The sequence below is a fragment of the Schistocerca americana genome, chromosome X (assembly GCF_021461395.2).
Source record: "Schistocerca americana isolate TAMUIC-IGC-003095 chromosome X, iqSchAmer2.1, whole genome shotgun sequence".
In the NCBI taxonomy this organism is placed as follows: domain Eukaryota; kingdom Metazoa; phylum Arthropoda; class Insecta; order Orthoptera; family Acrididae; genus Schistocerca; species Schistocerca americana.
In genome coordinates this window covers 335,846,063-335,856,561 of record NC_060130.1, presented here as the reverse complement: position 1 = coordinate 335,856,561, position 10,499 = coordinate 335,846,063, and positions in this window count along the sequence as shown.

Below are 10,499 nucleotides of genomic sequence, written 5' to 3'. Positions count from 1 at the left end.
TTTGTAGCACAACATGTCTGGAAACTGGCCAACAATTTTATACCAAAAAGAAAATTTTTGTCTTGTCCCCCTACTTCTATGGATAAATTTTCTGCAAATACCTACCCACGCATATTGCTTTTTGGTTTAACTTAATATAATACTCAAAATTGGCAAAAAATACTAGGCCTGGTACAAAAAGTGTGGGGAATTCACGGCATGATCCGTCTTAGGTTTCTATGAAATAAGGCCTGCTGTATCTTTAGTATCTCCATCAGACTGCAATATGAAGCCCATAACTATTCATATGCCCCAAAGATGCTACACATGTGAGACTTCAGACACCACCTCAAATGCTACACTGATCACAACTTGGAAGCAGCAGCCGTGGTTGTGGTATGTGCATGAAACAAGTACCTCTACAGTCTGCAACCAGTGTTCACTGAGAATGTATGTATGCCTTGTCACTGCAGCAGCTATCAGATCATTGCTATGGACTTGTTGTCTCTTGGACTTCACTTCTGTTACTTACTTGTAAGTTTGGTTTTACAACTTGTGTTATTGTGTGATTTTGCTTCAAATGTTCCTACACTAGATCATAGTTTAGACTATGATTGCAGTTCTGCTCTACCCTTGTCATTGTTTCCATCTGTATACATTACTCTGGGATCTCTACTATACAACAGTAAACTGGTGAACAGTAAACAAAAACGTTACAACAGTTAAATAAGTGTGTGCCTCTTTCATTTGGCAAAATCAAAGCCCATATTGGATTCTGCAATCACACTCCTGCAACAACAAAAAGCAAGAACTTCAACTGATCCTATAATAGCAGGCAGAACAAGAGGTGCTATAAACACAAGCGAGACAAAAATAAAAAAAAAAAAGAACTGTTGAAGTGGCAGCTACAGAAGAACCAACAATAGCAGCAAATGTTCAATCAGATCTTGCAGCAGCAAGGGCAAGCAATTCATCAAACCCCATCATTCTAGCAATTTTGAGAGTGTCATGACAAATGTTAGGACTAGTACTCATAAACTCATCACATACAGAAATATAGATTATCTACATCTACATCTATATTTCATAAACCACATTATGGTGTGTAGCAGTGGGTACTTTTGGTACCTCTCTATTTCCTCTCATTCCTACACAATTTTTGTAGTTATGTTTCTACACAAACTGTAAGTTATATAATTGTCTTGGTGTAAGCACTCTGCAATACAAATATCAAAGGAAAAAATATGTTTTCCTGTTTTTCTTGTAATGCACACTGTCAGAAATTCAACAGTAAACCTCTCTGTGATGCACAATGCCTGTCTTGTAGCATTTGCCACTGTACTTTGTCGAGCATCTCTGTAATGCTCTTGCAACAATTAAACAAACTAAGATGATAAAAACTACTTAAGATAGAGCACACTACTCTCCATGTGAACTTCTATTCTCTTCTATCCATCTAACCTATTAAGATCCTAGACTGATGAGCAGTACTCAAAAATCTGCCAGACAAGTAAAATGAAAGGCACTTCTTTCATGGAATTACAGTATAAGCTCATTATCATGAATGTCAAGGGATCAAAAAATGAAGGGTTTGTTTAAAAAAATTGTATTAAGTGAAAAACACAGATTTTAATATGTATGCATATGCTGTAGTACAGTACTGTGTAATATACTATATTATCAGTCACATTATATTATTGTAGACGTATAACACCATTAAGTGATTGTAAAAGTACAACTACCCAAAAACTACAGTATCTTCTAGAAAAAAATTCAAGCATGGTTCACTGATGTCAACAGGAACGAAAATATCTTGTAATTTCACAAGCAATTGTAACTATAGTGTCCATAAACCCAGCAGTGATCTCAGATGTTGAAGCAAATCATTCCAAACTGTCCAAGAGTGTACACATCTCCTGATGGGTGGGTGGGATGGTATCTGTATTCTCCTCTTCCTCACTTCCATCTGATGATCCTTGTTGCACCTCAGTCACAGCATTTGGCACATCAGATTCCACTGAAATGCATACAGTAACAATGTTGTGTGCACTAACGAATTTCCCAAAACTAATCCCTGGGTTCACAACATTTTGCAGAACTGTCCATTCATCAGGTGAAATAGCATCATCTAACTTAAGGATATCTTTAGTTTTGCTATGTCTCCATGCTCTGTATATGATGTGGTGAAGCATAGTTTCAGGTTGCTGTGATTGCTGTTACTGCATCAAGCAAATTCCAGTTTGTGGTTGCAGTATTGTTTTCAACAGCACAAACTGCAGCTCTTACAAATCTCTTGTAATAACCTCTCTTCCTGAGAGAAATGATGCCTTGGTCCATGGGCTGACTTGTGCCTTGTTGCATCTGGTGGAGAAAACTGAACCTTTATGTTTGTTAGGTTCAGATCCTGTGCATTATGGGCAGTATATCTGTCCAGTATAAGAAGAACATATCTGCCTTCAGAAACCATTTGACTGTTGAGATGAAGAAGCCACTTGTGAAATTATGTGCCGTTGAGCCAAGCTTTCTTATGGTGAAAGATATAAGGTAAAATATCCATAGTTACATTTTAAAACAATGTGGTTTCTCAGAATTATTGATATTCCAGGGATAAAACTTCTCATTGTCATCCACATTAAATCCAAGGGCAACAGTTAAATATTGTTTGCTGAGTGATCTACCATGACACTTAGCACTTAGCACAGGATCACGCTTCATTACAGGTTCATTTAGTAATCATGAAAGCATTACGGAGATGATAGATAAACTCCAGTGGAAGACTCTGCAAGAGAGATGCTCAGTAGCTTGGTACGGGCTTTTGTTGAAGTTTTGAGACCATATCTTCACCGAGGAGTCAAGCAGTATATTGCTTCCTCCTATGTATATCTCACGAAGAGACCATGAGGATATAATCAGAGAGATAAGAGCCCACACAGAGGCATACGGACAATCTTTCTTTCCACAAACAATACAAAACTGGAATAGAAGGGAGAACTGATAGAGATACTCAAAGTACCCTCCGTCACACACCGTCAGGTGGCTTGCGGAGTATCGATATGGATGTAGATGTAGATGTAGATTTTATCTCGAGTGTGTGATTTGAAAAACGTTTGTAGAAAAGTCCAGTTTCATCCATATTGAACATATCACATGAGGCATACCTTCTCCTCACTCAATCAAATTCATGCAATCAGCTGTTCTCACTTTCTTCATCAACTTTATTTGCATCACCAAAAACTTGTACAGATGAAACTGAATGTCTGTTTACGAACCAATACAGCCAACCAGCAGAACTACTGAAGTATGATGCATATATTCTTTGCAATCTTATTTTCTTTTGATTGAATCACAGGGCCACTTAAAGATATGTTTGGTGCATGCATATGATTGAACCATACTAGCAGTAACGTCTTGATGTCCTTGTACTAACGGCCACGTAAGTCATTTATATTTGTTTCAGGAACCTGATGGAGCTTCATTAATCAATTTTTCTCAATTATGAATTATCGTAGATAAAGTAGATTGGGAAATTCCAAACTGCTGTGCAATTGCTGTTTTCTGTGTATCACAGTTCACTTCACCTAGAATCTCAGTGTTTACCAGTACAGTTAGAGCTCCCTGTTTCCTCTTTGCAATGTTGCACGTGCTACTATTTTCTGATTTTTATTCTGTATTCTAACTCCATTTGGCAATGAAGAAAAGAACACCTGGCACTGAATAGTTTTGTAAATGTTTATTCACACATTACTGAGTTTATTTAAATGTACTGTACACAGTGATTGTTGAGGCAATAATCGTAGCTGCCAACTACAAAATTTTATAAACAAGACAACAATGGGTAGTTAGCTTTGTAGTTTCATTCCCTGCATTCAATCCAGAAAAAAATTAACAATTAAAAATACTGTAACATTAGAAATTTGTCTTACAATGAAATTTAATTACATTAGGTACTGAAAAATTGTTTGTAAATTATCTTAACCAGAATTGCTATTAACCAATAAAACCTCCCATAAGAACAATGTATTTCTGTTGAGGGCAACATTTTTTTATGATAACAATGTGTTCACCTTAAACCAGTTCATGCTATTGAGTTTATACTATATTACATTTCCTTAGGATTCTGCCAATGAACCTTATCCTGACCTCTGTTTTCCTACAGTTTGTTTTATGTGGTCATTCCACTTGAGGTTCTCTATATGGCTACGCCTAGGTATTTTATAGTAGTTACAATTTCCTGTGATTTATTACCAACCGCAAAATCAAACGGTAGTGGATCTCCTCATGTATTCATGGGCAATATGTTATACTTACTTATTTCTGGGTTCAGCAACCAGTCCCTCTACCAGCTGCAGGTCTTCCTCCATTTTGTTACATTCATCATGGGTTGCAGCCATCTGACAGGCAACACTGTCATCCATCAATGATGTCATGGAGCTGTCAGCAGTGTCAACTAGATAATTAATGGTCAGTTTATCAGAACAGTATTGGCCCTGCCATACCCTATTGGGGTGCTCCTGAACCTACCTTTACATTTGTCAATGTTATTCCTTTAAAAAGGTGAGTTGAGTACTTTCAGCAAGGAAGGCTTAAATACAGTCACAAATTTGGTCTGATACTCAGGAAGCTCATTTTTTCCCTAACTGGTAAGTAGCAAATTGGAATTGTATCACCATTACAAGAAGTCCAACCATCACTGATATGAAAATTGGTAACCCATCATGAGAAAGATGTCAACATAATTTCAGATTTGATATGACATAAGGTATTTCAGATACTTAAACAGGTGGTGGTCACTAACAACTGCAAACAGAAGAAAATATGTAAACTGTGTGTCAGATTGACAGCAGTACAACTCTAAAAGCAAAGAGAAAATGGAGTAAAAGACAAATATTTAAAGCTGTCCTGTAAATGTAAAGTACCTAATAAGGTAGCAAAACTCTTTAGGAACATGAATGCGAAGGTTCTTCTTCATAACAGATATATTAGGCACTGGCTTACAGAATGTTATGAAAAGAAGAACGGATTACCCATTTCAACCAACAGGTGTGTATAGTGTATAATAGGGAACATGTTGGAGGTTAAAAAGGTAAAAAAGGTAGGAGACAAGATACTGGCGGAAGTAAAGCTGTGAGGATGGGACATGGGTCGTGGTTGGAAAGCTCAGATGGTACAGCACTTGCCCACAGATTGCAAAGGCCCTGAGTTCGAGTCTCAGTCGGGCACACAGTTTTAATCTGCCAGGAAGTATCATATAAGCACACACTCCACGGAAGAGTGAAAATTTCATTCTGGAAACATCCCCCCAGCTGTAGCAAAGCCATGTCTCCCCTATATCCTTTCTTCCAGGAGTGCTAGTTCTGCAAATTTTGCAGGAGAGCTTCTGTGAAGTTCGGAAGGTAGGAGACGAGGTACTGCCAGAAGTAAAGCTGTGAGGATTGTGCATGAGTCATGCTTGAATAGCTCAAATATTAGAACACTGGCCCACAAAGGGCAGAGGTCCCGAGTTCGAGTCTCGTTCAGGCACACAGTTTTAATCTGCCATGATGTTTCATATCAGCATACACTCTGTTGCAGAGTGAAAATTTCATTATACGTGTTATACATTGGACAAACTGGAAGGAACTTTAAAATGTAATACAAGGAGTACCAGAAGTATACTATTACCAAAACTATCATAAAGTACCAGTCTCTGAATCCTAAGCCTTGACAGTGTGAGTAGACAGCACAGTATAAAAGTTCTGCACAGAGTAGGAAAAGATAAATTACTTGATGTTTTTGAGAAGCTGAGAATTTTTGCTTGCAAAAAGACAGAACCTGAGTCACTACTCAAGGAATTGGATGACTGCAAAATAAATTGTTTTTATTCCATCTTTCTGACCCCACTGTAGTGAAAAATAATAAGTAGTCCTTCAGGTTCAATGCACAAACATGAGTCACAAATAGAATGCGACAGGATTAGCTCAAAATGGTGGAACGTGAGGGGTGTGCAGTCAGTCTGTCTCTGAGTGTCTGCAAATGCTGTATGCAAATAAGCATGAATGGGAAGTAACCTGCAAGTGGAGGTCCCTATCCTTACATCAGTGCAAGACAAGGAGTACCCTTCAACAATACAGAAGTCGACAGCAATCTCTTTTTTGCTAATTAGCTGATTTACTCTATTGTCTTAGATGCTATTTGATCATAATATACATGTTATAACAACTATAATTGTACATTCTTTGTCTACAGTATCTAGCTCTTTCTAATGTCTCTGTAAAATACTTACACAATCTCTGTGGTAATGTGGTAGCTTAGTTGTTATTTGTAACTATTTTACTAAGTCAGTTATCTAAATAGGCTTACTGTAGGATCTGCACGTTGTCAATAAGCTGGATTCTTCTAGGCTACTTGATAATGCATGCTTGGCATGTGAAATGGGTATTCAGTAAGCAGTAATGTATAAGTGAGACTGTATGCTGCATACTATACACTAATCTCTTTCTGTTACTCTGTACTAGCATGGAAAAAATATTAACAAACACATGTAGCAGCATTGAGGCTACAATTCAGGCAGCCTCAGAAGAAAGATTCACAGTCATAGTCAACATGAAAATGAATAACTACAGCCGTGAAACCAATAAACCAACTTGGGAATTGTGCACATGATGAATTCAAGAACTTTCACACATTTAGCATCCTTACCGCCCTCCACTCACAATTTATTTATTTATTTATTTTTACACATATTGTTCTGTAGGACCAAATGGAGGAGCAAATCTCCAAGGTCTTGTAACGTGTCAGTACATGAATTTACAACATAAAAGTAATAACAGATAAAATAAAATGTTTATGGACCCAAAAAACGATAAGCCATAAGTTTATGAAAACGTAGTCAACAATATACCACAGAAATCAGTTAATCATCAGAATATCAGAAGTGTCACATTCGGAAACTCTTCAGTTTTGATTCGAAATCACATGGATTGTTCCTAAGATTTTTGAATTCTTGTTGTAGCTTATTGAAAATGGGTACAACAGTACACTGTACACCTTCCTACACAACAGTCAAGGAATTGCGGTCCCAATGTGGATTTGATTTCTGCCTGGTATTAACTGAGTGATAGTAGCTAATTCTTGGGCATAAGCTGATATGGTTAACAAGAAACACAAGGGAAACAGTATATATATATTGAGAGGCCAATATCAGAATCCCCAGACTAGTGAACAGGGGATGACAAGAGGTTCATGAACTTACACCACTTATTGCCCAAACCACTCACTCGTTTCTGAGCCAAAAACACGCTTTGAGAATGTGAAGAGTTACCCCAAAATGTAACACCATATGTCAAAAGTGAATGAAAATATCTAAAATAGACTACTTTTTGTGTCGAACTATCACTTACTTCAGATACTGTTCGAGTAGTAAAAATGGCAGCATTAAGGCTTTGAACAAGATTCTGAATGAGAGCTTTCCATTACAGTTTACTATCTATCTGAACACCAAGAAATTTGAACTGTTCAGATTCACTAATCATGTGCCCATTCTGTGAAATTAAAAAGTCTGGTTTTGTTGAATTGTGTGTTAAAAAATGTAAAAAATGTGACTTACTGTAAATTAGCATTAATTTATTTTCTAGAAGCCATGGACTTGTACCATGAACTGCACTATTCGAAACAGTGCCAGTGTTGCACACAACATGCCTTCCTTACTGCCGAGCTAGTGTCATCAACAAACAGACATATTTTAGGATCACCTGTAATACTAGAGGGCATATCATTTATATACATAAGGAACAGGAGAGGCCCCAGCACTGATCCCTGGGGCAACCCCTATTTGACTGCACCCCACTCAGACCCCATATCACAGCCATTCTCATCACTGTGGATAATGATTTTTTGCTGTCTGTTGTTAACATAAGAGGTGAACCAATTTCGAGCTACTCCCCGAATACCACAATGGTCCAACTTCTGGGGAAATATTTTGGGATCAACACAATGAAACGCTTTAGTTATATCAAAAAAAGATGCCTAGTGTTCAAAACCTTCTGTTTAACCCATCTAGTACCTCACAGAGAAAAGAGAAAATGGCATTTTCAGTTGTTAAACCATTTCTAAAAGTGAACTGTACATTTGATAGCAAATTATATGAAATAAAATGATCAATTATCGTTACATATACAGCTTTTTCCATAGGTTTAGCAAACACTGATGGCATAGAAATACGTCTAAAATTGTCCATATTATCCTTTTCTCCATTTTTACAAAGGGGCTTTACTACTGAGCACTTTAATCGTTCACAAAACAGACCATCCAAAAGAAAATATTACAAATATAGCTAAGAACAAGGCTAACACATGCAGTACAGTACTTAAATATTCTGCTAGGTACTCCATCATATCCTTGAGAGTCCATAGTCTTCAGCGATTTAATTATTGACTCAGGCTCCTGCTTGTCAGATTCACAGAGAAGTATTTCAACCGTCAGGCACAGAAAGGCGTTTTCCAAGAGAGTTGTATGATTCCCTGCAGAAACTAAGTTTTTAAAAGTTTTGTCTATGGCTATGCTACTGTTCCTTTGCACTCTGTTTTGAAAAAACACACTCTGCATCAGATCATATGAATTTAGGAGATCTTCCAACATCCTTTTTCTTGCACAGTCACACACAAAATTAGTACTGAACTCACCACATATAGCCAATTTTTGATACTTCCTATAAAGTGAACCAAGAACCGTCTGGGGCTTAAGTAGAAATGCTCTGAAGTCAGAGTTAGGGGACCTATAAACAACAACAATAGCACTTTAGTTATGCTAAATTCAACTGCCCCTGCATAACGAGCGCAGTGCTGAGAATGGAATATCCGTTTCTTACACACTTTCACCTGTGACAGGTTTCATTAGTAATTGTGATATGCACTGTATAAGATCTTCCACTTGCGTGATCCTGGTGCTACTAATTGTCATATGTCCTGTGTATAAATCTTACAGCTGTAGTGCCTCTATTGTCCCTCTCAGCTTGTCACCAAAGCAGCAGTTTGTGTTGCTTAGCCTGCTGATGTGGCCAAGTGGTTCTAGACGCTTCAGTCCAGAACCGCACACCTGCTACGGTTGCAGGTTCGAATCCTGCCTCGGGCATGTTTGTGTGTGGTGTCCTTAGATTAGTTAGGTTTAAGTAGTTCTAAGTCTATGGGACTTATGACCTCAGATGTCAAGTCCCATAGGGTTTACAGCCATTTTGAACCTTTTTGTGTTGCTTGGGCCTTAAACTGGTTCTGAGGCCACTACCTACTGAAATAGCCATAGCTACACAGATCACTGAATGCAACAAAGGTAAAGGAAGTCAAGTTGTAGTGAAAAGTCACAATTTCCTTAACTCGAGTAAAGGTGTGGTCCCTTGTGACGAGCTTAAGAATAATGATGAGGCAGATAGAGATGGGGATTAGTAATCATGATGTCATCATAATGATTTTGGTCTCTAAATTTGATAAATCAAACGAGAAGGCTATAAGAGTATTTCTGCTAGAAATAGCAGATTCATAACATCCCACTTAGACAATGAATTGGCATAATTTTGTTCCAGTACAATGGATGAAGAGGAATCTGTCCCATGTAAGTGGAGTAAAGATGGAAAAGATCCACCATGGTTTAACAATGAAATTGGGAAATTGCTGGGAAAGAAAACGTTGTTGCACCCTCAATTCAAAACAGTACACCCAAATGATGACAGGTAGATGTTAATACAAATTGGATCGTCTGTAAAAAGACTGATATGCAAAGCTTACAGCAACTAAGACCATCATACATTACCAACAGAGCTTGCCGAGCAGCCGAAGAAAATTCTGGTCCTACATAATATCATTAATGGGACCTAAGCCTTCAATCCAGTCAGCCATTGACCAGAATGGTGTGCCTGCAGAAGACAGCGGGATTAAAGTTGAAGATTTAAATTGCACATTTAAAAAATCATTCACACAGGAGAATCACAGAAACACACTGTCGTTTGATCATCCCATGACATTGGTGGAGGGGGCTAATGCGGGGAAGGGGACCAAATAGTGAGGTCGTCAGACCCATGAGATACAGAGGATATAGTAATGAGCAACCATGGTGTACATAAATAACTGAAAGAGTTGAAAGCTAATATGTTGCAGGTACTGATGGAATCCCAGTTAGGTTCAACAAAGAGTACTGGTTCAACAAAGAGTACTCTACAGCATTGACTCCTTAGTTAGCTTGCATTTATTGTTAACCTCTTACCCAGCACAAAGTCCCAAGTGACTGGAAAAAATTATATAAGAAGGTGAACAGAACAGACTCACAAAATTAGATACCAATATCATTAACATTCATCTGCTGCAAATCCTTAAACATATTCTCAGTTTGAACGTAATGAGTTTCCTTGGGAGGGGAAAGCTTCTGTCCACAAATCAACATGGTTTTAGAAAGTATCACTCATGTGAAACACAGCTTTCTCTTTTCTCACATCGAATCCTGTGACCCATAGGTGAAGGGCAACAGGTGAATTCCATATTCCTAGATTTCTGTAA